At 38.3% G+C, this 27,381-nt stretch overlaps 1 protein-coding gene and 2 non-coding genes across 5 annotated transcripts in view; all 3 read left to right on the top strand.

The window, feature by feature from the left end:
* The window catches only part of sfl (N-deacetylase and N-sulfotransferase sfl), a 601,701-nt gene that overhangs the window by 288,931 nt on the left and 285,389 nt on the right, over positions 1–27,381 (top strand). The window lies entirely within an intron of this gene.
* Positions 10,699–10,770, top strand: TRNAH-GUG (transfer RNA histidin (anticodon GUG)). Its single transcript has one exon. It is a non-coding gene; the product is annotated as a tRNA-His (tRNA).
* Positions 11,454–11,525, top strand: TRNAH-GUG (transfer RNA histidin (anticodon GUG)). The gene has a single exon. It is a non-coding gene; the product is annotated as a tRNA-His (tRNA).

Below are 27,381 nucleotides of genomic sequence, written 5' to 3'. Positions count from 1 at the left end.
CGCGGAAGTCGGAAATCGGCGTGGGAAAATACTCCATTCCATGTGATCCTGGAACATAAATCGAACAAAATCCTGATTAGTAATGAAATTTGGTTTAGAAATACGTATTCAATTTTTTCAAAAGTTGTGGCCTTAGGAAAAAAAAGTCAATTTTTTAACCCTAAAAAGGCTTTCAAAATCGTGGATTAAAATCCATTTTTGACAAAATCGATACGTATTTCTAAATGTGGATACGTATTTCTAAGCAGAATTTAATTCTGAACAAGAAAACATAGGCGATAATCAAATTTGATGATAACTGGTTAGAGTTATTTCCCACGCCAGTTTGAAAAACCCCGTTTCGAGATAACCGCGTTTAAAGATAAAATTGCTCTCTCAGCGCGCCGGTACATGTTTTAGAAAATCGCTTCGTAAAGCGGTAAGAAATATTCTGGTGGAGGTGGAGTCTTTTCTAAATTAAAGTATACATCCCAAGAAACATTTTAAACCAAAAAAAATGCATTTTTTTGAAAAATCAAAGTGTACTCCCCCCTTAAGAGCAAGACGGATTTTTATTACTGGACAGATAATAAGTAGGAAATAACCACTATATCTCGCTCCAACAGTTAAGGATTGTCCTGGGCACGTCCTTACAACTGGTAGGGATAGGAAAGGTATGTTAGTCCAACATTTACTTAAGAGAGATGCAGAGAACTCTACGAACCCTCATAAATGTCTCGGGAATTTAGGAATTATGTTAGTAGGGGAGGTAAGCCATAGGATACACCCAGTCAGTGTTGCTGGCAAATGTAGAGTTTTTTTTTAATAAATGTTGAAATTGCTGTCCAGAGCGTCTGCTGGAAGATAAGGTTGCGTTATCATCTCCAATAACATCGAGGACAAATTTCCACAGCATTTTTCTAAACTAGCTTCCAAGCTTCCAACCCATCGGTCCTTTTCAGGACCACAAATGACTGATAAAGGAGTTAACTAAAGAGTAAGAGCTTGTATCCAAGACATATCGTCCAGGATTGGCTTGTGCTACATGAACATCGACAGAGCACCCCACAAACAGAACTCTTAAATTGTTTCCGAATTTCAACCTATCGAACTTTTTCACTGATAACGAGTTAAGAAATCAATTTAATATTCACTATACTTTTGCTGTGACATCAAAACTATCTTTCGTAATCCTACGTCAAATCTACGGCCGTGTCTTGGATACAATCTATTACTTTCTTAATAGGCGCATAAACTCAAGCTAATATTGAATCCCGAGCAAGGCCGGGCACACTCAGCTAGTTTTGACAAAAATTAAGTAGTAACAGACGCAACATTCCGCTCAATCAAACGTACGTTTCGTCAGGTAACGAACTGTCCAGTCTCGAAGCACTTCATTTTACATGACATGTTTGTTTACGTTTCATCACAAAAATGGATGTCAAAAATGGATTCCGTCACGAGTAAAATTAGTTCTTCCTAAGTGAGTACTGTTCGAATCATACTCAGAATTTTCAGTGAATTATTTGTAGAATTCCCTTGTCCTTTTTTTCATGAGATGCTACTTAGGGGCTGTTCATGAACTACGTACACAGTTTAGGGGGGAGGCAATTATCCACGGCCCATACAAATTTAAAAAAAATGTTTGAACAATTGTCTACCCAGGGGGGGGGGGTCAATAATCCCAAAAAAACTATCTACGTAGTTAATGAACAGTCCCTTACAAGTACCTTGGAGTTCTGCTTAGAATTCACGTTCAGTTCTCCTTACTCATCTAAATTACTTTGCAGTTTTAGTCAGAACTCTCATTGAATTCTCTTGGAATGCTCCACATAATTCTGTTGTAAATTTTCTACTCAGGATCAAGATTTCGCTATAGTTCTACTCAGAACTATCTGGGAATTATAATTATCCTTGCATTTCACCTGGAATCTGGAGTTCCTCAGAACTGATGTCAGAGACAAAGTTGTAGAGAAAATATGCGCGCTAATTTGTAGGTGAAGTAGTTCTGAGCGAAAAGTCAAAAATAAATGTAAGGCATAAATTTCTCAAAATGTCGTTGTTCAATACAGTAAAGTCTCGACTTATAGGAATTTTTTTTTTTTTGGTTTTTGTTGATACATAATTTTAAGACTAATCCGGAAGTATTCCATCTACTGTAATATCTGGCATAATTGCCCATATGAATTCGAAAAATAGTTCAATAATATTAATTAGGGTTAACTACCTCATTTCCGGCCTATTAAGCACAACACGCACTTAGTCTTTTTTAATCTAGCGCAGTTTAGCACCAAACGGAATGTTATTATTACTGATGGCTTTCAAATTTATTTACCTTTCCGCACGTACCGCAAGATTTGAAAAAGAGAAACCAATTGTTGAGATGTTGTCAAAAGTCTAACACTGCTTCTTGACACCAAACTCGGCCTACGGATTCTAAACTCGGCCTAACGCATTGAAACGCCATAGAAACGCCAATGAATTCACATCGGCCTATCGGAGGAAGATGAAAATTGATTCGGTCGGAGCGTTTCTTTTGTTTTGGAAATAATGGGTGCAAACCTTCATACCACGCGTTCTCATTGACTTCGTTCGGTAGCTTATTTACTCAAGTATCGTAACAAACGCATATTTGACTTGTTAACTCTGAAATCATGGATTTATTTGAAGTATTCTGCTCGATAGGCCTAAAATGGGCGATTAGGCCGAAGTAGTTCTCTACCCTATATTAAGCCAATATGAACAAAAAACATGCTATAGGATTGTCATTTCAAAGTGTTCGGTTCATGAAGTATTTGGCCATTCGCCACAAGGTTACCCTGAAAAATGCCAGATGTGCATGTTCAATGATGACACAAACGATTGAACCATTTCAAGCTCATGTGGTGCTTCTAGACTGTTTTAGAACCCTTCTCTAGGAGCATCTGTCTGGATGTGGCACTATCACTCTGAGCACTCAATAAAACCGGTTTCATTTGTCTCATGATAGGTTCTGGTATCAATTTAGATGAAACTGACCTAGTGAGTAAATCAATGTTTCAAAAATGGTTTTCTCTGAGGCATCACTTCAGATTGCAAATAGCTCTCGTCGATGTTTTCCTTTTATTATTTTATTCTAGAGCTAGCGGAATCTTGTAAAATGCTTACTCCTTCCGGAGGAACTTCTAAATGTCGCCGACTTCTATCTTGGTTTCCATAGCTCTCCCTTGCTGCTATTTTCTAAACGTTTTGTTACGGTCCCAGGTTACCCGTTAGTATGTAATCTATGTAATCCTAAAAAACGGGAAAATAGTTTTTACAAATAGGGGAATTTACGTATTCTCGGCAACCTAAGCAGCGACGTTCTTTCTAAAGCCTTTTTCTCTAAGGAACGCACACATATGCAGTATTGGTTTGTTTACAATCTTTTGCTGCCAGCTGCTCTAACAATTTCAGTCGAAAGAATTGGCAAAAACTGTTTTGAAACGCTTTTACATAGCTCCAATCTTCTCTAGTGAGAGCGAGTATTGTCGGCAACCAGTTTTTCTTCGGCAACCGTTCCATTTAAACTGCATGTAAATCTGCTGTTCTATTATCGGCAACTCGAAATCAGCTACAATTTGTAGTGCGTGTGTTGCATTTCAAGAAAACCTTGCTAGATTGCTTTTTCTCAGTGGTAAAAATATAGTCAAATTGAAGCTGAAAGCATAAAGAATCGTTTGTATGCATTCAGCGAAGTGTTTTCGTAAGAAAATCCAGTGAAAATAGTGTTTCAATTTGGGTTGCCGAAAATAGTCTGTCATGGCGAAGCCGTCATTTCCCTTACATCAAAAATCATTCACCACAATCATCATTATCTGCATGGACTATCGTGAAACTTGGCTGACAAACATAACATCACGTCGCAGCAGGGAACTTCTTAGAAGTCAAAAGCCATTCATTTGATTTCAAAGAACTTCAGAAAAAAATTCAGGGACTGTTAAAGAAATTTCAAGAAACTTCATAGATCTTAAGGATACTCGTAGAATTTTAGACAACTTCGTGAATTATCTACATTTTTTTTAGAAGTGTAGCAAATAGCAGTTTAGTTAACTCTGAGAATGCTCAGCGAACTTTGTACAACTTCAGTCTAGTGAACTTTATAGAATATGCAAAGAAGTTTGTTGAACTTCGGCAACATTGATAGAAATTTTGCGAATGTAAGAGAAATTTCAAGCATCTCCTTGTTGTTGAAACTCGGAGAACTTCGTTGATTTTCAGGAATCGTTTCTTTAATTACATGGAACTTCGTAAATTTTCAGCAACTTTGTCGATGTTCAAGATACAGCGTAGCCATTCAGAAAATTTAGGAGAAATTCGGAGGAATTCACAGAGTATCAGAGAATTTCGTATTAATTCAGAGAGCTCTGTTGTTGAAATTCGGGAAAACTGCATAGAAGTGGGAACTTCTGTTTTGGGAACTTTGGTGAAACTTAGGGAACCTTGTTTTATTTCAGGAACTTAATAAAACTGTTCATGGACCTTCTGTTAATTACAGGGCACTTCGTTTATGGTTTTTGTGGGTTTATGAAATTCCGTAGATGTTCAGAAAACTTTGTAGAACTTCACGAAACTTTGCAGAAAATCAATGAAAATCTTAATAGTGCTGTGAACTTTGTAGAAGTTTACTACAGGGAATTTTGTTAAAGATCATGAAACGGCAATTTTTTATTTTTTTCTTCTTTGATCTGTTTTCCGTCGATCTTGTTTTCCGTGTTGAGCACTAATGCTACCGACGCCAGGGAGGCAGCTCCCACACCTGGACCCTTCTTATTGACCCATCAACTCATAAACCGGGGACCAACGGCTTTATTTCCCTTCCGAAAGAAGGCGTGATCAGAGATGTTATGCCTCAGAACATCCCGGCGGCGCCGACTGGGATTGATCCCAGCCCGCTTACCACTACAACATCGGCGACAGAACGGCAAAAATTGTAGAAGTTCGGTAAAATTTGTAAATGTTCAGGAAATTTCGTAGAAGCTCAAAAAATCTCGTATCAGTTTAGGAAACCGTGTAACTTTGGGAGCTTTGGTTTAGGTTTGGAGAAAAGGTTCATGTTCTTTCCGGAAGTCAGTAGAACTTGATGGATGTTATGAGAACTAAAAAACAATTATGAATATTAATAAGTTCATAGAACTTTGTAGAAGCTCAGGCATTTTTTAGAAGTTAAGGGAACTTTGTAGATGATTACGGAACAATATATGAATTATTTGAAATTTGTACAAGTTCAGCAAACTGGGCAGAAATTCAGTATGGAAAAATTAAAAATTTTAAACTATGGTAAAATCTTTGAAATACTGGGAAAATCTTAGGATTCCCAGGAGTCGAACATTCCACTTATTCAGGAAACTTCACAAAAGCTTTGAGTTTAAGTTCAAGAAACTTATTGAAAATACAGGAATCTTCGTATAAGTTCAGGAAGCGTCGTGAAACAGTCTTGATTTTTACGGATTTTCAATGAGATATCAATAGAGTTCTCTGGATATTATTCAAAACTTTTCAAGTTAATTAAGTAGTATTCTGAACATCTGCAACTATTCAAACATTCAAATTACATCTTTCAGTCATCCTTCCCAGACGAAAATTTGATTAGAGATTATTTAAAGGATATACAGCTTGTCGGAGATTTAAAGCCCTCTGGATATTTTACAAGACTTCAGCTTGATCAATTATTATTCTTAAGATATTCAACTGATCATAAAATTCAAATGACGTCTCCAGATTGTCTCTCAATATTGCTGGTTGATCAGATATTAGTGAATTCAGGTTGATGAGGAAATCTGAAGATCTTAAACTGGTCCAACATTAAATTGGCCCTCTCAAGATAGCAGATCGGTCAGAAAGTACTTAATAGATATCCAGCTGATTGAAAATTTCAATAAAGTCCTCTGAATGTTTTTCAAGGCTTCACGGTTGCTTCCTAGCTTCAAACTATTTTAGCTATGTTTTAGCAGATAGAATTAATCCAAATCGGGAGAATCCAAGTTAAAAAATGATTTTTCGCTGATTTTATACCTTCTGTCAGACCAGTTCAGTTCAATCCATTATCTGTAATTTTCGACTTTGTACTCGGTGCAAACGTTTTTCATATTCTTTCAGTTTCTCACCTGATTCGTTCTACTGTCAATTCTGAGTATATGTGCAATAGTTAGTTTGGTTTAGTTTTCTCTATTTAGGAGATTTTCAGCCGCAGGCTGGTTCATCTCCGGAAAATATATGCGCAATAGACTGATGCAAAATTTAGAATTTTTGCTCCACAATGCTCAAACGGTTCCAAATTTAGTCGCGATTAGCCTCCCAAAATTTTAACAAATTCAGTAAGAAGCTGACTTGGCACAAACCATTTGAAGTTTACATGGAAATTACCATTTTTTTTGTTCATAGCTATCAAACAATCAACTATATTTCTCTTTTAATTTTCTCTAACGGAATCCCTTTATGAAGAGCTTTTTTGATTTTTTGTTTTGATTTATTTCCATTTAATTCCGTTATATATGCTTATCTTTTGACAGATACGCGTCTTTCGTCTACTATTTTTCAAAAGAATTAAAAAATTAAATTAAAAGGAAATAAATCAACCCAATCAGAAAGCTTTTCATATATTTCACTGCTTTATAAAATAATAGCTACGCTTACAGGAAATTTTCTCAGCTACCATCAAGTATTATTGTGAAGATATTCTCCAAAAACTGCACGTTGATCAGGAAGCATTCAAAAGATTTCCAGCTTATCGAAGATTTCAGTGAAGACCTGTGAATATTTAAAACCTTCATTTATTCATAAAAAATCTTCATATGCCAGCTTAAATTAAAAAAAAAAACCCATTGGAAATCTTCTTCAGCTTCCGCATGTCTTCAAACAACTTCACAAATCATGAAATGTCTTTAAAATTTCTGCATAAAAAAATACCTTCACAGAATTCAAATGCCGTCAAAATGAAGATATGTCTTCAAATCTTGGAAGTTGGAAGAAATTAAATTTTTTAATCATTCTTCGAAAGTGAAAAAAATCAAACATACATTTCAGAAAATTAAAAACATACAACTATTCAATCAATTTACTAGCTTTATTCACTTCGCGGGATCCTGGGATTTTCCGGGATATTAAATAAATATTTCCCGAATCCCGGGATGGTGGAAACCACCGGGAAATGGAAGCTGTACCTGCCAGATCATCAACTTCAATTTATTGACGAAAACAAACTTGAACTTGTTGGGGACATCCCCCCTGCTGTGGCCAGATAAAACTTTTGACCGGGAACCTGCCTGAATTCCATCTTGACATATGTTTCGTCGTCCATGAGAAGGCATCCTGTGTAATTAGTCAGAATCATCGTCCTGTTCGGTTGCTTGGATGCACGGAATGAGCGTTAACCTGCTCGCAGACAGATCCTCTGGGCGGTACTGCAGTTGACACCGTATTTTTGGCGGCATCCCGATCCGAGTGTCCTAGGTTTCTCTTGATCGACCTCAACACCTTCCAGTTCAGCTGCCTATCCAAAATTGCAGCACGAAGTTTGCTTTGAGTCTTCCGGGCCATACTCTTGCGATCACGGAACCGCTTTAGAACATCTTCCACGGTAGAAATTAAATTGACCACGTCGGTTTTTGACGTGGGTGTTCAGGATCAATTTCCATTTCTCGTCTTCCATCTAAAGGGTGTCCACAGTTAGATTGCATCACTTTCAAAAAGCTGTAACATTTTGCCCTTTGGGTTAATTTTAATTAAATTGGGTTTAATTGGTGAGATGATGGCCTCAGCGTGTATTGTTTACACTGCGTGAGTTGTATTGTGAAATTTCTAAAATAGAGTCGAAGGAACAGCGCGTGCGCGGGAAAATTTTGCACACTCACCACTATAACCCACATCCAACAATCTACTGTTTCACGTGTCATAAAACGTTCCGGAGTACGTTTAACTGTCGACCGAAAGCAAGTGAGTGCAAGCAAAAGTGTTCCGTACTGCTTGGAAGATCACAAGCAAGTGGTTGCTGCCTTCAAATGCAAACCCAACTATTCCGTACAAAAAGTTTCATGCAGAAAGCCAAGAAACGAGCAGGACTACGTTCAGAGTCCCTCAGGAAACAGCAAGTGTTGAAGTTATTCATGAAATTCATGATTTGGAAGGCGATTTGTGCGTGCGGAAAACGGAGCAAGCCTTCCGTAAGTGCCTGAAGAAACGACTGCTTTGGCTAGATCTAGTCTCTTGTCAGTACTCCAAGGATGTTCTAGAATGGTACAAGACGAATGGGGTCAATGTCGTGCCGAAGGATCTCAATCCCCCAAACACATCGGAGTTGCGGCCGATCGAAAGATACTGGGCTATAATGAAACTTGAACTCCGTACGCATTCTAAAGTTGTCACTACGGAGCAGGAAATGTTGAAATCATGGTTGAAAACAGAAAAAAAAAACAGAACATAACAGAACATAACGTTGTATAAAACTTTATGGGTGAAATTAAGAAGAACGTTCTTGGATTTAGAATGGGGTAAGAAATAGAGTGGAATAAATATACGTAAACCAAGCTTATTTATGGCAATCGGTTGAGAGACTTATTTTTGGGGAGTGCTAAATGATGCAATATAACTGTGGACACCCTTTAGTACAGCGTGCAGTAATACTGCACGTATCGAGACACAACTTTCACCACTGAAACACATGTACTTTCAAATCAAGTCGCTGTCGAAACACTCTAAATCCGACCACTAGAGGTGCTGATTTAGAATAAATAAAGTGTCCGGATTCAAAGTGTACCAGACTTTAATCATATACCTGTGGTCAAAATTTCATAAAATTCTGATACCCTTCGGCCCAAACCTGCCGATAATTTAAAAAAAATCCCCCGCTATTTTATTTCGGTATCATTCGTATTTAGCTATTTCTATTAAACTGGAAATACTATCTTTGGCAACCGGGAACATCCGGAACTATTAATTTTAAAATCGCGTGGCCACCCTGGTCTATGGATCTACATATGTAACTGTGCAATAAATACATCGACCTATTCTCAGGTTACCACTTGCTCCACCTTTCCATCTAAATTAGTATTGAGCAAACTAACATAGCAAATCCATTTCCTTGTCTCATATTCAAGTTGTCTCCAACATCATCCACAGGCCAAGCTATGGTTCACTTTATTGACATCGTCAAACATTTACCTTCATGTGTCCGAGTGATCTCTCTACCTCCTACACTCAAGTTCGTAATGTCGTAATCCCCCACCATGGCAAGCGATATGGTGAAGGCGGCTGTGGCGGCAGACCCTCAAGGGAGACTCTCATCACTGGTTTTACTGTTAGCTGGAGGTGCTTTTTTCCTTACTGCCCACCTATGGCAAAGTACCTTCCATAACGGGCACCTTCGACGCCGACATAATCCTGGAGATAGGGTAGGCGAAGGTCACCTTACCGACCGACCAGAGTAGTGTGTTAAAAGCGTCGAAGATGATTTATTTAATGGACAAGAGCGGGGTCCATTGGCTGCTAAAGTCATCACCGCCGGTCGTCGGTCCCCGCAGGTTCAGATCTACAACACGACTTATAAAATATTTACCGTTCCATAAGTGAAGCGGACGGTAAGGCGGCGCGGTCGGCGTTCGACAACCAGACCTAAGTAAAGAGGGAACCATCGTGTCGCGTGCGAACGGCAAGGCGCGGTGGGTGTATTTAGAGTGAAAGCTTCTCGGTCTCGCACAAGAAGTACATACACACATACTCGCCCTGTCAGCATCCAGAAGACGGTATCTTCCTCACTTTAGTCATTAACTATTTAACATAGAGGAAGAGGTACGAAAACAGTAAACACGAGCCGTCAGGCCCACGACTGGAGCAACAACATCAAAATCAACAACCACCATGAAGGGGTTTCCCTCGCCTGGTCTGGCTGAAGGATGAGTTTCAAAGGCGGGCGCGATTGCTCTAATTAGACTGAAGTACCTCCAGTGCTTTCTTCTCGCACCGGTTGGGTGTTTGTGAGGCGACGACGACGGTATGAATTACATACACATTCAGTCATAAAAGCCTCCCCCTTCCCCCCACCTGTAGTCCTTTGATGCGGTTGTTGTAAAGGAGCACCTGCTCAGTCAAACAACGTGAATAAATCTCGTCATACCTACCAAGCGGGAAAACCTTTCATTCTTCATTTATTCCCCGCACCCCTCTATCCATTAAAACTAAGGGCGATACGACACAGCACGACGCCAGTACGGCTCAGGTGAGTTTCAATAGCGAGAAATTAAATAATTGAGTTAGCGTCATTATAGTAAAAAAAAACATCAGAGAGCGGATCTTGCGTCGCAATCGGAAATATTTTTGATTGATGGTACACCACATTCAGATTTTCCGAGAACTGTGTTTAAGCTTAATGAAGCTGGAAAAAAGGGGGGCTTGTGAATTAGTGAGTTGGCAGCTTTTAAAATAAAATTACAATCTTTTGATCTTTTGAGTTGCTATTTGCTTTTTACTCGTAATCACTCAGAATGGAACTCAGCAGCATTTCTGTGTAGTGAGCTATTTGGTCGGTGTCTTGAAAATCACGGGCGAGCGGCGTCCGAGCGGGCGGGTGAACGAAAAACGCCAACAGATGCGAAATTAAGGTGGATAATTATTGTACGCTTTCTGAAAGTTGCAACCGAGCTGAGTTGCGTTTTTCATTTATTTTTATTGGACCGAATATGGTGGGTATTCACCGAACCCCCAATAGCCGTGATCGTCTAGTGGTTAGGACCCTACGTTGTGGCCGTAGTAACCCAGGTTCGAATCCTGGTCACGGCAATGTTCCGAAAAGTGGACATTGTCACGGAAGGGGTGGATTTTTTTATTTCTAGAATGAATTCAAGATTTGATAATTTTTCTCGCCACATACTACCGAGGTGATATTACATCATTGAGAAAAAATGCTTCACAGTGGATTCATTTTTCATCGTTATCAGCTTTAATACTAACCAGCTCAGGCGGACGAAGGCTAAATTTATCCACACTGACACATCGTAAAAAGCAGTGCTGATTGGGTAGGAAACCTCTCCCGACCGATTTGATTTTTGCATTACTCACATGGTATTGCGCTTTTCGACCGATATCTTGCGATTGTGCGGGTTTGACGTTGACTCCAGCAGTCCATATTCCACGTGAACTGATTTATAGATGTTAGATACACCTCTCTCCCAACGTGGACAACCGTCCATGATTTAAAAAATATTGATTGTGAACTTGGTTTGTTGATTTTCTCTTATTAACTGAATGATTCGGTGGTCGTTGTTAAACGAAATTGGCACAGTTATCGCAGCTCTTTTATTTTTGACGATTTTATTGCTTCATGTTCGAAGCAATCGTAAGCGTAGTTTTGCTTTCATCGGCACGTTTGCTTTACGACGCTTGCGATGGATTGCGTCTGATGGTGAAATTCAACGAAGCAAGAGAAGGCCTGCGCGTGGCTTGCTAGACATATAGCCCCGGTAGCCGTGATCGTCTAGTGGTTAGGACCCTACGTTGTGGCCGTAGTAACCCAGGTTCGAATCCTGGTCACGGCAATGTTCCGAAATATGGACATTGTCACGGATGGGGTGGAATTTTTTTTTCTCTTACGAATTCAATTTGCATAATTACAATTCTATAAATAACTCTTAATTTTTGATTTCTGTTCCTGGAATAGTTGATTAATGGAGACGGTCCTGGCATCAATGTCACTCACGCCACTGGACACGACTTCAAATCTTATTCCCGGCGAGTCGCGAATGACCAAAAATGTGTTATAGCTTTGAACTTAATAGTAGTAGAAAATAATAATGTTATAGCCATTAAAAAAGCCAGGCAAACCCGCGTCAGATTTCAACTCGTTCCAATCCATCGCGATGTTGTCGTGCATACGAAAATTGTTGGAGAAAATGATCCTTTTTCGCTTGGACAAATGGATTGAGACGAACCACCTACTCTCACATACTCAATTTGGTTTCCGTAGGGGTAAGGGAACGAACGACTGTCTCGCGTTGCTTTTCACAGAACTTTAGTTGACTTTTGCTAAAAAAGAGCAAATGGCTTCTGTTGTCTTGGATATCAAGGGGGCTTTTGAACCTGTTTCAGTTGAAGTCCTTTCAGGCAAACTCCAAACTTGTGCTCTTTCTCCATTAATCTATAACTTTTTGTACAATTTGCTAAATGGGTCTCCCCTAGAACTCATTTTTAACCTCCTTCTGTATAATTTCTACGTCAGAGAGGTTGATAATTGTCTTAGAAACAACTGCACGTTGAGACAACTTGCAGATGACGGTGTAGTGTCTATCACTGGGCCCAAAGGGGTCAACCTGCAAGGACCCTTACAGGATACCTTAGACAATTTGTCTGCTTGGGCTATTCAGCTAGGTATCGAATTCTCCTCGGAGAAAACTGAGTTGATCGTTTTTTCTAGGAAGCATAGACCAACCCAACTGAAGCTTCAAATTTTGGGTAAACCGATCACTCATTCCATGTCTTTCAAATTTCTTGGGGTTTGGTTTGATTCCAATTGCACCTGGAGATTCCACATTGAGTACCTAAAACAGAAATGCCAAATTTCTCCGTACAATTACTGGAACGTGGTGGGGAGCTCATCCGCAAGATCTGCTAACGTTGTACCGGACAACGATTTTATTGGTTTTATTAGAGGCTAAAACTCACAATATCAAACTGTAACGTATCCAGTATCGTTGTCTTCGTATCGCGTTAGGATGCATGCACTTGACTAATACGAAGTGTTGGCGGGATCGATTTTCGGCATTGTCTGTTAGGCTCCTCACCCGGTATGAAATTTTGAACCCACTGGTGATTGCAAACTTTGAGAAGCTTCTTGAGCTGTCATTGTACTACTTGTACATAACACAGGATGTCAGCCCTTCACAGCATAATCCTCATCGTGTATGCTTCTCCGACTTCGGCAATTCAGTTAGTTTTGATTTATCTATGATGCAAGAGATTCGCGGAATCCCAGAACATCATTGTTCCATGATTGTTCCAGCATTATACACTGCAAAGTTTGGCCAAGTTGATTCCGCAAGATCGTTCTTCACAGATGGATCACTAATAGAGGCGTCCGCCGGTTTTGGTATGAATAACGAATGTTATAGCGCTTCTCGAATAGAACATGCTCCTTGTTCCGTATATACAACTATCGCCTCACTTGCAGCAGATCACTACTTTATTTTTACGGATAGGCTCAGTTCTGTAGAGGCTATTCGCTCCATGAGGCCGGTAAAGCACTCCTAGTATTTTCTCATGAAGCTATCTTTAAGATCTTTTGTCATCACCTTTGCATGGGTTCCATCTCATTGCTCGATTGCGGGCAATGAGAAGGTGGACTCGCTAGGCGCTATGGAAGGCGATATTTACGATCGACAAATCGCCTACAACAAATTTTTTATCATTTATTGTCAACAGTCACTGGCAGAATAAATGGAGCGAAGGGAGTTTGGGACGATGGCTATATTCGATCATCCCTAAGGTGTCGAAGTATCCTTGGTTCAAGGGGTTGGAGGTGGATCGAGTCTTCATTCGTGTGATGTCTCGCCTCAATCACTATTCGCTAAGCGCTCACTTGTTCCGTGTTGGGCTGGGGGACAGGAATCTCTGTGAATGTGAACAAGGTTACCAGGACGCAAATCACATTCTTTGGTGTTGTGCTGGAGTCAGATCTGAGCTATACGATTCCCTTCGGGCTCGAGGTGGACAACCTAATGTTCCACTTCGGGATATTTTGGCTAGACGCGATCTGGATTTTATGCAGCTGATATATGTTTTTTTTTTAAGAGTATTAACCTAAGATTGTTGTTTGATTAACCTAGCGTTTCGTTTGTATTTTGTGTGTATGTGTGTTTGTATTTTTTTGCATATATGTTTCTGTAATAGGTGTATAACTACAGAGCTGATATAACGTTGATAAGAAAAAAGTACATGTTTTAAAAATAGCGAATTATTTTAATCATAAATCATATTTCAAATCTTTTCCTCCCTTTCCCCATCCATACAATTGACATCCGTTAACCTCGAAAAGAACGCGAGTAATCGGTTCAATTTCTTTAACTTTAGATTAAAGACATGAATAATGTATAACGCAAATGATAACTTGGCTCTGTAAAGCTTATTCGATTGAGCCTATACAAGTAAAGTACTTCACAATAAAATAAAAAAAATAAAAATAATAGTGACAAATACTATTTTTCTTAGTTTACGAGTTAGATTTTTTTAAGATTTGTGACTAAAAACAATCGAGATCCTTGATTCAGGAAAATCCATAAAAATTTGAATTATTTGCATAAATCTGGGTTTGAGAAGAATTCTCACGATCTAAGATTTTACCCTGAAACATTTTCAACCCTTTGGGACTTTAAAGGATTATCAGCGTTCTAATACAATTTAGAGGGTGGAATCCGGGAAATCCGGGATTGTACGCAATGGTGACGTAGAACTACGTGGTCTTATATAATAAATCTTATTTGTTAACTGCAGCAGGAGCTTGTGTTTTGTGTAGGAATAGGAATTTGAGCGGGGTTCTCTCTGTTTATACTCTTTAGTATGACGCGCTTGACATAGATGGCCCACAGCGACTCACGAAGAGCTACAGATTCCCATCAATAGCGGTGTGGCTTCTTCCTCCTTCTATGGATACTCATGTGGGCTGCAGCTCGTTGCTTGCAGGCAGCCTTTCATTGTATACTGGAGAACACCACCACTCACACTGCGGTGATTGAATAAACACCGTTTGGTGAGACCAACTTTGAAATCTGTGTTAGGGAAATTGGTTTTCGCAGGCAATCGGTGATAATTTCAATTATCATAGCAACAGTTGCACATTCGTGCAATTTTCAATAGTGACATTTTGAAAAATGGTAAAGTCTTAATTTTAATAGAATCGTAGAAAAAATTCCTATCGATTGGCGTATTAAGAATTTATATCCATCATCTCTGGATCAAAATGAGACCACTTTCATGCCACGACTGACTTTGGTTTTTGAAATCGCACCCCCAATGTTACCTTCAAGTACATGGTATGATGGATTTAAACATATCTTGATAGAGCTGTTATTAGGCGTAACAGCTTTTGTAAACAATGACTTCTATCGATGATTTTTAGGAATTCAAAGCACGCAAACCAAAATTACCGTCGGGTAGGGGAAGTCTTACCCTACCTGATGGTGATGTTGATTTCCGTGGGCGAGGTTTAACTTTCAAGACATCATCGAAAGAAGTCATTGAAGTCATATTTGGGTGTTAAACACAGTATGTTGTTTGGAATGAGGGTGATGCGATTGGCATAGATGGCCCACAGCGACTCACGAAGAGCTACTGATTCCGATCAATAGCGGTGCGGTTTCTTCCTCCTTCTATGGATGCACATGTGGGCTGCAGCTCACTGCTTGCAGGCAGCCTTTCGTTGTATACTGGAGAACAATGTTAAACGCCACGCGCCGAAAACACTGCTGCTGCTGATGCCAAGGACCGGACACCACCACAAACGGTGATTGGACTGAATCCGGCAGCCTTGATAGCTAGCTGCTTGCAGGGAGTCTTGCGTTGTGTACTGGAGAACACCACCACTCACCACGTGGTGATTTAATAAACACCGTTTGGTGGTGGCGCAGGCAATCGGTAATAATTTTAATTATCATAGCAACAATTGCACATTCGTGCAATTTTCATAAGTGACATTGCGAAAAATGATAAAGTCTTTAATTAAACAGATGCGTAGAAATATTTCTGATCCATTGGTGATAAAATTATTGAAATTGGTCCAGGTCTGAGTTATTAACGTTCAAAATCTTACATAATTTTGTTACATGTTCCATTTTTGGTTTCACAAAGTGTACCCCCATATAGAAATCACAGACGTAGTCCTACGTCAAAAACTGGAATGTACTACGTCGATGAGGATTCGGCAAAAAAATATGCTTCATCTTCTCTCCGGAAAATTAAAATGTTGTTCCTTGACAAATATTCAAGAAGCTTAGGTTTTCAGAATGAATCACGTTGAACAATTATTATGAGATTTTTGATGAAATTTCCATTGAGATTTTGAGGAGATTTCAAATTGAATTTGATGACATTTTCTAATGGATTTTCTGGGAAAACTAAAAGAGGCTTGACTTTTTCCTTGTGTGAATTCAGAGTATATTCCAAAGGAGTTCTGATAAGAGTTTTAAGATAAATACAATTTCTAGAGGATTCTAAGGGGTTATCCAAGTGAATTTTCTGAAGAATTTAGAGTAGTACTCCAAGAAAATTCTGGGAAAAATTTCATGAAAATTCTGAGGTAAAGTGTATGCGAGATCTATGGAAGATTTAAGCGATTTTTAAATAGAATTATTGAATGAAGCTGCACTTTTGGAATAATCATTAAAAATTCAAAAATTATCTTAGTCTGAATTCCATGAATTTTTAAGGGTTTTTTTTCCAGAAAATTTCGGCCTGTTATAAAGAAATTAAGGGACTCAAATATAGAATCTTAAATTTATTTCAAAGGAATTCTGAAAGAAATTTGTGAAGGGAAATGATTTTAAAGGAAATTTTTGATAACATTCCAATAAAATCATGTAGAACTCTTTCATGGTAGTTAAACACAGACCATTTTTGAAGACCACACGCAGAAAGAATTGGAAGATCCCGGACAAAATTCTGCTGCCTTTAAGTTCACAGTTGACTCATTTAATTTAATGATCTCTTCAGCTCAATCACATTTGGTTTTATGCTTCATTTTAAATATAAACCGCACAACAGGGAAATATTCTTAAATTCCGGGGAAAAAATCGGGAAAAACCAGGAAATTGCTTGATTTTCTGGTCACCATAAATTAAAAAAAAAGGTTGTTTTTAAGAATTCTGCCGAGAATACCTATGGAGCGAATTTCAATGTAATTAAAGCGTTAAAAAAATGTATGTAGAGAGTGTGAAAAATTCTATATAGATAGTAGAAAGCGAGGCAAAAGGTCAAAGGTGCCTTCCTCAAAATTGTCACCGATTTGAGCCAAACATGGCCAAAACGCTTATTTTGGCATTCTGAACAAACGCCTTTTTTAATTTTGCTCTCAAGTGCCTAGCTCTTTCTGGGCTACAACCCTGTATTTTCGAGATTTTTAAAAGTTTCAACTTTCAGAAGAAATTACCCCTCAACCAAATAAGCTATTCGTGATCTTTGAACGTAAATTTGAAGGTTTTTTTATGTTTATTCTTATAGGTTTATCCACATTTTGTTTTTGTTATAGTAACTACAGTAAACAGGCTGATTACTGGCAGGTATAAAAATTATCAAAAAATGGCCTATTTTCATCATGGGCGGGATTTTTTATTTCTTATTATTTTGGGCTCAAGTTTTCACCACACTTTGAAAAACTCTTCTACCTGATGTGTTTCCAAGGACAAATGATTTGTACAAAAAGTTTTTGAGGTATAAGGTAAAGTATGAGGTAAAAAAGCTCAAAACTACCACTCACTCTTCTGGTCATATCTCTAAAACAACTTGTCTAAATCATTTACCCTTAGAAACACATCTAGTAGAAGAGTATTCCAAAGTGAGGTGAAAATTTGAGCCCAAAATATTAAGAAATAAAAAAATCCTACCCATGGTGAAAATAAGCCATTTTTTGACAATTTTAATACCTGCCGGTAATCAGCCTGTTTACTGTAATTACTATAAAAAAATGTGGGTACAACTTTAAGAATTAACATAAAAAAAACCTTCAAATTGACGTTCTAAGATCACGAACAGCTTATTTGGTTGAGGAATAATGTCTTCTGAAAGTTGAAACTTTTTAAAATCTCGAAAATACAGGATTTAGCCCAGAAGAATCTAGGAACTTTAGAGCAAAATCAAAAAAGACATTTGTTCATAATGCCGAAATAAGCGTTTTGGCCAAGTTTGGCTCAAATCGGTGACATCGACCACAACTTTTTAAAATTCTGTACCCACTTGAGCTGGAATGACCCATATACAATTTTTCACACTGCCGAAACTATCAACTCTATTCTTTCATCTATCGTATAAAATAACCACTTTAAGTCTGATATTTAATGTTAATCATCTCCAACTTCATTGGTATTTTTTTTTGGACGAGGACATTTTGAGATGGCCTTTTTCGAGCTACATTTTTTTTAATTTCATGGACGTCGTTTTAAAAAATTTACAAGATCGCAGAGTTACGCAATGTTTTGTAAAAATCAGAGAAATTTGATTCAAAAATTTATTTTATTTTCGCTATTTTGCCTGTTATTTGCTATCCACTGCGGATTTTTTTTTATATTTTTTTGTCTTCTTTTAGACTTTAAAAACTCTTAATTTGTGTTTGAAACCCTGAAAAGTTTTCTTATTATGAATGGTAAATTTACCCGCATCTTACATAGCTATTTTGGCAAATTCGTTTGCTTTATTTTTCATTTCAAATTAATCGAAAACACGATAATTTCAAATTTTATTTAGTACCTTAACAAAAAATGAAAATCTAAAAGAAAAACATCCTTCAATTTCATTCCAAGTGTTTTTGTTACTTCATACGTGAAGTTAACGATTTTTAGAGTTGGTTGGAAATGCTATATTAATATCAACATAGCTTTCGTGAGAGTACGGCAGTGTGAAAATTAAATGGAAGTTGAAATTAAGCGAAGCGCTATTAATGCGACAGTTCTAGTCAAGCGCACACTCCTTTACCTAACTCATACATTAATGGATGAGGGGACTTGAAGTTTGTCTTCAAATCCACAGGCAAAAGAGTGCGTGTTTGATTTGCTCATATACTGTTTCTGTGGAATAGTTCTAGCGACGATTATCGCTATGTTTGAGCACCAAACAAACATCATGCCTATTGAACATTTTAAAATGCTAGGTCGACGTGTCATTCCTAATTGCGGAGAAGGTTCTTATAATTAGACACGTCAGATACGTCAAGCTTCGATCCGTGTTGCAAGCTCGCTGATTCTATCTGTACAGATAGAAAATAGATATGATTTTTTTTTTTTTTTGATGATTTTATCGTATAATCATATAGTCACTTCAGTCACTTTTTAGTTGATTTTGCGACGTCGCTCATCGCGAGTGGCACACTTGCGTTTGAGGGATTTGCACGTAACACCCGTAGATCGAGAAACGCTAGAATAAACGGTTCCTGGTTTTAATTCAATTAAATTTGTTGTCGTTTGTAACGAATTATAACTATATAGCGAGTGTCATTTAACGCAACCCTCTGTCACATTTAGCCAATTTTGAATCAAATCAGGCAACAACCTTCTCAACTCAGCTGTCCATCGTTTAATGTCTCGCTCCACGTTCAATAAAATCCAATCGTCGACGCCTGCACGTACCGTACCACCTACTCGATGGCGATCGTCTCAAGCGCCACTTGAAGCTCATCTACCCGGTCGTCCTTCCCTGTACTGTACTTGACGTTGTCGGCTCGGAGGCGCGCGTGTAGGCCGCACCACACCCTTCTATCCGACGAAAGCAAACATCACTGCCACCTCCATCCATTTCGGAATCGTAAAGCAAACAAATCAAAATACCGTTTCTTTTTTGCGTCCGCGATAGAGACCTGCGAGAGGTCATCTTGATGTGCTTATGCGTAGACGTGCGTTTGTTTTTCCACTTGATTTCGGTTTTTTGTTTTGTTTACTCATTGAGCATATTTGAGCATGTTCATCCTCAAGGAATCTGTGCTATTGCTTGTCTTTAAGTAGAATTTTGGTCGAGCACGTGCCTTTGCTCGGGGTGGCATTTTTTCTACGGAACTGTTCCGGAAACGAATTTCAGCTCGATGAAGTCCTTGTCCGACGAAAATTGAATCCTTTGACCGTAAATTCATCCCAAACATTCCGCACCACCGTAGGGTCCAATTCGCGAGCCAAGTGTCACGACCAAATTGATACACCATTGTAAAGATGTCAAACCCTTTCTCCGTCGTATATATTGCCCGATGAAGATTACGGTCCGTAGCAATTTTCGACCTCGTAGCTCGTTATCAGCGAATGGCACCAGGCACAGGGAAACCTGCCAGACGAGGGTATATTTTATGATTTCCGGCTGCTTCTGCTACTGCCCGTTACATTCCTGGCGTTTCTGGGCTCTTCGGAGTAGGTTTTCAGCGACGTAGTAAGAGTCCGGTCCGGTCGACTTTTAACTTACGACAAATAGAGCTACGTGACTCCTTCGCAGTAAAAACTCCCCGGCCAAGAGGAAATTAAGTTTCTTCCACCCTTTTCGCACTATCTTCAAGAGGGGAGCGCCTATATCTGTGCAGCAGAATCTCCAATAGAATCCCGCTCGGGGTGAACGATGTACCTTCTTGTCTTACAAACGCGGCAACAACCAACCAATACCGCTCGGAGCAAACGCGATTCTCCACAGGAAAACGGGGCGGCAAACTTTTTGCGCCCTCTTGAGGCGATATTTTTCTGCTTCCTCTCCCAACGGATATCCGCACGGCAATAGACGCTGTTCCCTCCTCTCAGGAGAAAGAAGCTTATTTCGCACTCTTATCTGCTGTTGCTTCACACTCCCGAGCCTCCGGGGCATCCGTTTTGAATATTTGAAATTGAGAAACAATGTGAAAATCATAAATTAAGTTTTTATTCGTTCCGACAGACTGGCAGAGAAAGTGAGCTCTTTCCTCTCCTGCCGGAATGCCACGGGGAGCGGGGCGGGGCTGGTGGATCTACTGACATGGACGATACGATGCGATAGAAAAACACGATCGGCACAGAATGTGCGGGGAAAGCAAATTTCCTTACTCTTTGCGAAAGATGAACCGAAGTGGTTTGACCGGAAGCGAGAAAACACTTTTGGAATTGCTTTTTTCCGGGTGAAAACTGACGACGACCATCATGGATGATGATGATGATGATGATGATGATGATGCTCTCGCGCGTGTGCTTGATTGCTACCTGAGACCGCCGCAGGGTATTGATGCTTGGCTGATTGAAATCGGTAATGATGACTTTCAGATTGAGGCTGAGGAAATCGAATTATTGGATGGGATTTCGAAAAAGATTAGTTTGAATATTTTGGTGAATTATTGCTGCAGCGATACCTGCGAGATCATCGTGAGTTTTTACGACGCTGGTCACATCGCTTGAGATTCATCCACAATTCATGCTGTTTTCCTGTCAAAGTCAAAGAGCCATGTAACACGCGTCAATAGCATTGAAGACAACAAGCTTTTAAGATACTTTTTCTCTAGAACTGCTTTGCCGAAAGTTCAGAATTTTATGAATGTAAAACAAATGGTAAAGTTATGTGAAGCCAGCGTTGCCAGGTCAGTTTCAGGGAAATTTTATCCAGTTGAAATATAAAATCTTGAAAAATCTGGAATGCTCTGAAATAACTAAACAAGCACCAATTTCATTTATTAAGAATATAAACAATATTTTTCCAAACTATTTTTACGTGGGAATCATACTTTAAAATAATGTGTACTAACTTCAGTGTTAAGAAACATTGTTAAAAGTAAAATGAATTTTGGCTCCGTAAAGCTTTCGCATTTGAGCCTTGAAAAGTAAATGAATTGATACGAAATAAAATTTGTGTTCCAATTCCTCGAAAAAATGGGCAATGTAGTCATCTATTTTTTTATCAGAATTATTTTAGCTACCGTCGAAATTGCAAGTGTACATGAATTTGTTTTTAAATTTCTGATTATACATTGTGGTCACTGAACCGGAAAACCGAGCATTAACCGGAAGCTGAAATCAACCGGGAAAACCTGGAAATAACCGGGAATTTGATTTGCATTATGCATTTATTAATCGAATTCTGTTCATACAAATTCTAGGTCCGATATTTTGAATATTCCTTTAAGCTCGCATTTGCATGTTAGCCACTACGCTCGGGCTCGCATTTCTTAACTTTCCCTTAGTTCAAGATACCAAACATTAAGTCTGAGATCTGAAAAAATAAGCAATGTCCCAGAGTTTTATACATTTGTAAACTCTAAGGTCTTGAAGTTTTTTGTAAATAATTCCACGGAGAATCATCCAAGCCTCAGGCACTTGATATATGTTAGCTTCGCTATCTCCAAAGTTTTTTGATGTTTGATGTCCGACTGTTTTAATAACTTTGTATGTTTTTGAACCTTTGAAAGCATTTCATGTCACAAAATCTAGAAAATTTCTCCTCAGAATTCCCTTAAAGTTTACCTTAGAATTTATCAGAATTATATCTAGGAATTATCCTTAAGATTCCCTTGCTTTTGAAATTCACCCCTGGTTTCACATGGTATTGTCATAAAATTAGCTTTGATTTCACATAAAAATTCCATGGAACTGATTCTCAGAATTCTCTTGAAATTCTTCTTAAAACGTCCTTTAGATAATCATTTTCCTTGGAATTCTCTTCAGAATTCTTTTGAAAATCTCATTAGAAATCTAGCTCTTAAACGTTCTTCTAAATCTTACTGAAATACTACTCAGAATTCTTAGTAAATATGTACCATATTCCATTTGAATTTCATTACAATTCTCTTTGGATTCCTTGTACAGGTGATTCAGAATAACTGTCGCGGATATCACGAATATGGGGCCTCCCTTAGCTCAGTCGGTAAAGGCGCAGCTACAAAGCAAGACCATGCTGGAGGTGGCTGGGTTCGATTCCCGGTTCGGTCTAGGAATTTTTCGGGTTGGAAAATTTCTCGACTTCTCTGTACATAGAAGTATGATTGGACTTGCCACACAATCATATCAATGCAAAAATGGTACAAGCATCGAAAGCTCTCAATTAATAACTGTGGAAGCGCATCTAGAACACTAAGTTGAGAGCACGCAATAAGCTAATATGCGATATGCAATAAGCTTGAAATGCGAAGAAGAAGAAGAAGAAGAAGAAGAAGACATCACGAATATGCAATCTTAGTGGGTAAAATCGGTATGTGTTCAACTATTTTTGTTTTATAGTAGTAGTATTTGAAATTTCATTCGTTTTTTCATGGACGCATGTCCTAAATCTGTATGAAATCATGTTTTACCTTTTAGAAACTGAATCTCATCGAAAGAACGAAACATTTAATTTTCGCATCGATATAGAGGTACAAAGGAACCATGCTCATGCTGAAATCAGAGCTAAAAGAGCTCAAAAAGTTCTGGGAAAAAAGCGTGCGTGTCAGCTGTGGTTAGTTTTCGTGACAAATGTGCCTGGTAATTAAAGGTAAAGGGAGAGATATTTGAATTAAAGTATGCCAAGTTGAAGATTATGTATGTAGTATATCTACAATATACTGATATCAAAAATTCATGCAAGCGTTTAATGGCAGCTCCAAGTATGCACCTTTAGAATTGATAAATCGATCCATAAAATATCGAAAAACGTTCATTAAAAAACATCCAAATGATCCATAAAACACCACAGGAAATCTTTTAAAAAGTGTGAATAATCCTTAAAAAAATATCAATATGATCCATAATTTATGTAAAATTTAGCAACACAATTATAACAATGTACCGCTACATTTTTAAAGGATGACCATTGAAATTGCACGAATTACCCATAAACATATTGCTACTGATCCATAAAACATTCAGTAATGAACCTTAAACTAATGAAAGTGATCCATAGAAAATCAAGCTTGCGCACTTAAAAATATAGGCACGATCCTTAAATTAGACATTTTTTTTTAATTTGATCCATTAACCTTGGAAAATTGACCCATTACTGCGTAGCTACTCTGGTTTATTGTTCTGCCCGTGTTTTTTGTTGCCAGAAGAGCGGAGTGATGGGCGAGCATCTAGAATAAGCATCCAGTCCGCATCGTGCTCTCTTGCCGTGCGGATCTATTTGCTTTTTGCTGAAGGAAGTGTTACTACTACCTAAAGCTACAACAAATTTAAACAGCACTTTTCAGTGCTCAACCTGTAAAATTTCTACCTTGTTCAACTTTATTCCTCTTCGATCCTTGTTTGGACCCTACCTGAGGTAATCCTTCTTGGATATCGATTTGGAAAATTCCTCTTCGATCCTTCAGATTCTTATAGTAATCTGCTTGGAAGTCGATTTGGATAAAAATTTACTGCCGCCATGGCGCCTAAACGCAAAAGAAAGGGGCAAACTCTTGACCCCCCTTCTGAAGAAATTAATTTGAGTTATCAATTTGATTTGCTCACGGATGATGAGAATGATCCATCATCCAAGAAAAATTCTAGTAAACTTTCCCGGCTTAATGCCAAGAAGGAAAAGATTCCCCCTATTGTGATAACCACTACCGATTTCCATGCTCTTCGCATGGAACTTTTGAATTTCGTGAAATTTAAGTTTTCACTACAATTTGGACGTCGGGGTGAATGCCGTGTATTGGCTGAAACCTTGGACGGATTTAAATGTCTTCTCAAGTATCTTACTGAGAAGAAGCACAAATTTTTTACTTACGACACCAAAACTGAACGTGTGTTCAAGGTTGTCATGAAAGGACTGCCCAGTGGTGAATCCCTGGATCAGATCAAAGATGAACTGGCAAAATTACTTGGAGTTGTGCCACTCCAAGTAATCAAAATGAAAATGAAATCCCGTCCTGGCGATTCGCGCAACGGGATTTCTAATGATTTTTATTTAGTTCACTTCAAGTCTAGTGAACTAAACAACCTTAAGGCCTTAGAAAAAGCTAGCCTTATGCTCCATGTCCGAGTGAAGTGGGAACACTTCAGGAAGACTGGAGGAAATTTCCAAAACCTCACCCAGTGCCGTAAGTGCCAGGGATGGGGTCACGGAACTAAAAATTGCTACATGCCAGCTAAATGCATGAATTGTGGTGATTCCTCTCACGCAAAGGACGACTGTCCTGTGAAGGAAGATCCTAAGAAATTTAAATGTTCAAATTGTGGTGAAAACCACAAATCCAATTTTTGGGAATGTAAGACTCGCAAAGCGATCCTACAATCTCGTTCTAACTGACAGGAAAGAAACGCTCCACGTTTCCGACCAGGTACAAATTCCTCTGCTGTTAACAACGGTCAGCGAGGAACAAATTCTACATTCGTACCCGTAGGTACAAATATCACCCCTGCTTCAAATTTTTCATCTGTACCTACTCCCCTCGCTGCTAACAATGTTCAGCGAGTTAATGGAGCTACCTATGCTGCTATTGCAACGGGTAGAAATCAAAATACTAACCAAAGTAATTCTAACGGAAATTTTGACAATTTTGACTTAGGAAGCATTACTGCCCCTAAAATGGAATTTTTACAGAAATCATTAATTGACATGATTTCTGATATGCTTAAATCTAACTCCATGTTTGATGCTATTCAAACTGGAGTAAAATTTGTAAATAATATTGTCATGACTTTAAAATTCAGTAATGGATTTTAAAGCATTAAATATTGTAAATTGGAATGCTCGATCTCTTAAAGATAATGAAGACGAGCTATTTAACTTTTTGAGAGTTCATAACGTGCATATTGCCGTTATCACTGAAACGTTCTTTAAACCTGACGATAAGGTTAAGAAGGATGCAAATTACTTGATTTATAGAAATGATCGTCTTGATGGACCCTGTGGTGGCGTTGCCATCATTGTTCATAGACGAATCAAACATAAAATTCTTTCTTCATTTGAAACCAAAGTTTTTGAAACTTTGGGAGTTTCTGTTGAAACAAAATTTGGACAACTTACGTTTATAGCTGCCTATTTGCCATTCCAATGCGTAGGCCAGAAAAAGAATTTTCTCAAGGGTGACCTCCAGAAACTTACCCGTCATAGGTCTAAATTCTTCATTATTGGTGATTTTAATTCAAAACACCGCTCATGGTATAATGCTCAAAGCAATTCCAATGGTAATATTCTGTTTGATGATTGTTCTGCAGGTTATTACACTATTCAATATCCAAACAGCCCAACATGCTTTTCTTCTGCAAGAAATCCCTCCACTATTGATTTGGTCTTAACTGATTCAAGTCAACTTTGTAGCCAACTGGTTACCCATGCTGACTTCGGTTCTGATCACCTTCCAGTAACTTTTGAAATATCCCAAGAAATAATTTGTAATCCCAGCAGCTCTACTTTCAATTACCATAGAGCTGATTGGGAGCAATATCGAACATTTATGGAATATAACTTCGATCCAGACATTCCTTTGCAAACCAAAGATGAAATTAATTATGCTCTTGAATCTCTGACTACTTCTATAGTTGCAGCAAGAGCTGCCTCAGTACCAAAATGCGAGGTTAAATTCGATTCAATTATAATAGACGACGATCTTCAGCTCTTGATCCGTCTTAAAAATGTCCGTAGAAGACAATATCAAAGAACACGCGATCCTGCCATGAAGGTTATCTGGCGGGATTTGCCAAAACAAATTAAAAAGCGATTCTCTGCCCTGAGGAACAAAACTTTTGAAAATAATATTTCTAAATTAGACCCGAGTTCCAAACCCTTTTGAAAACTCACAAAAATTTTGAAAAAACCTCAAAAGCCTATTCCAGCGCTTAAAGAAGGTGGTAAAATTTTGATCAGAAATTTGGAAAAAGCTCAGAAACTTGCTAAGCAATTCGAGAGTTCCCATAATTTCAGTTTGGGACTTACTAGTCCTATTGAGAATCAGGTTGCTCGGGATTATCTGAATATTTTCTCTCGGGAAAATATTTTTGATGATTCCTGGGGGACTGATTTGGACGAAGTAAGGTCTATAACTAAAAAGTTTCAAAATATGAAAGCTCCAGGTGATGATGGAATTTTCTATATCCTCATCAAAAAACTCCCAGAGAGTACCTTGTCTTTCCTGGTTAAATTATTTAACAGATGTTTCCATTTGGCATACTTTCCTGATAAATGGAAAAATGCAAAAGTTGTTCCAATTTTGAAGCCGGATAAAAATCCAGCTGAAGCTTCTAGCTACCGTCCAATAAGTTTGCTTTCTTCAATAAGTAAACTTTTTGAAAAAATAATTTTGAATAGAATGATGCTTCACATCAATACGAACTCAATTTTTGCAGATGAGCAGTTTGGATTTCTTCATGAGCATTCAACTACTCATCAACTCTTAAGAGTTACCCATTTAATTCGTTCAAACAAATCTGAAGGCCACTCAACTGGAGTTGCTCTTCTAGACATAGCAAAAGCACTCTACAGAGTTTGGCATGAAGGTTTGATTGCTAAATTGAAAAAGTTTAATTTTCCACTTTATATTATGAAATTAGTTCAAAATTATTTAACTGACAGAACTCTGCAGGTAAATTATCAAAATTCCAAATCTAATCGACTACCTGTTAGATTAGGAGTTCCTCAGGGTAGCATTCTTGGGCCTATATTGTATAACATTTTCACTTCGGACCTCCCTGATTTGCCTCAGGGTTGCCACAAATCTTTGTTCGCTGATGACACAGGCATTTCCGCTAAAGGAAGAAGTCTTCGTGTTATTTGCATCAGACTTCAGAAAAGTTTAGATATTTTCTCTTCTTA

Source organism: Ochlerotatus camptorhynchus, unplaced genomic scaffold (genome assembly GCF_037179485.1).
Source record: "Ochlerotatus camptorhynchus isolate MF236.1 unplaced genomic scaffold, CSIRO-AGI_Acam_v1.1 ptg000361l, whole genome shotgun sequence".
In the NCBI taxonomy this organism is placed as follows: Eukaryota; Metazoa; Arthropoda; class Insecta; order Diptera; family Culicidae; genus Ochlerotatus; species Ochlerotatus camptorhynchus.
The sequence above is the reverse complement of the archived record's forward strand: the minus strand, read 5'-3'. Positions and strand labels throughout refer to the sequence as shown.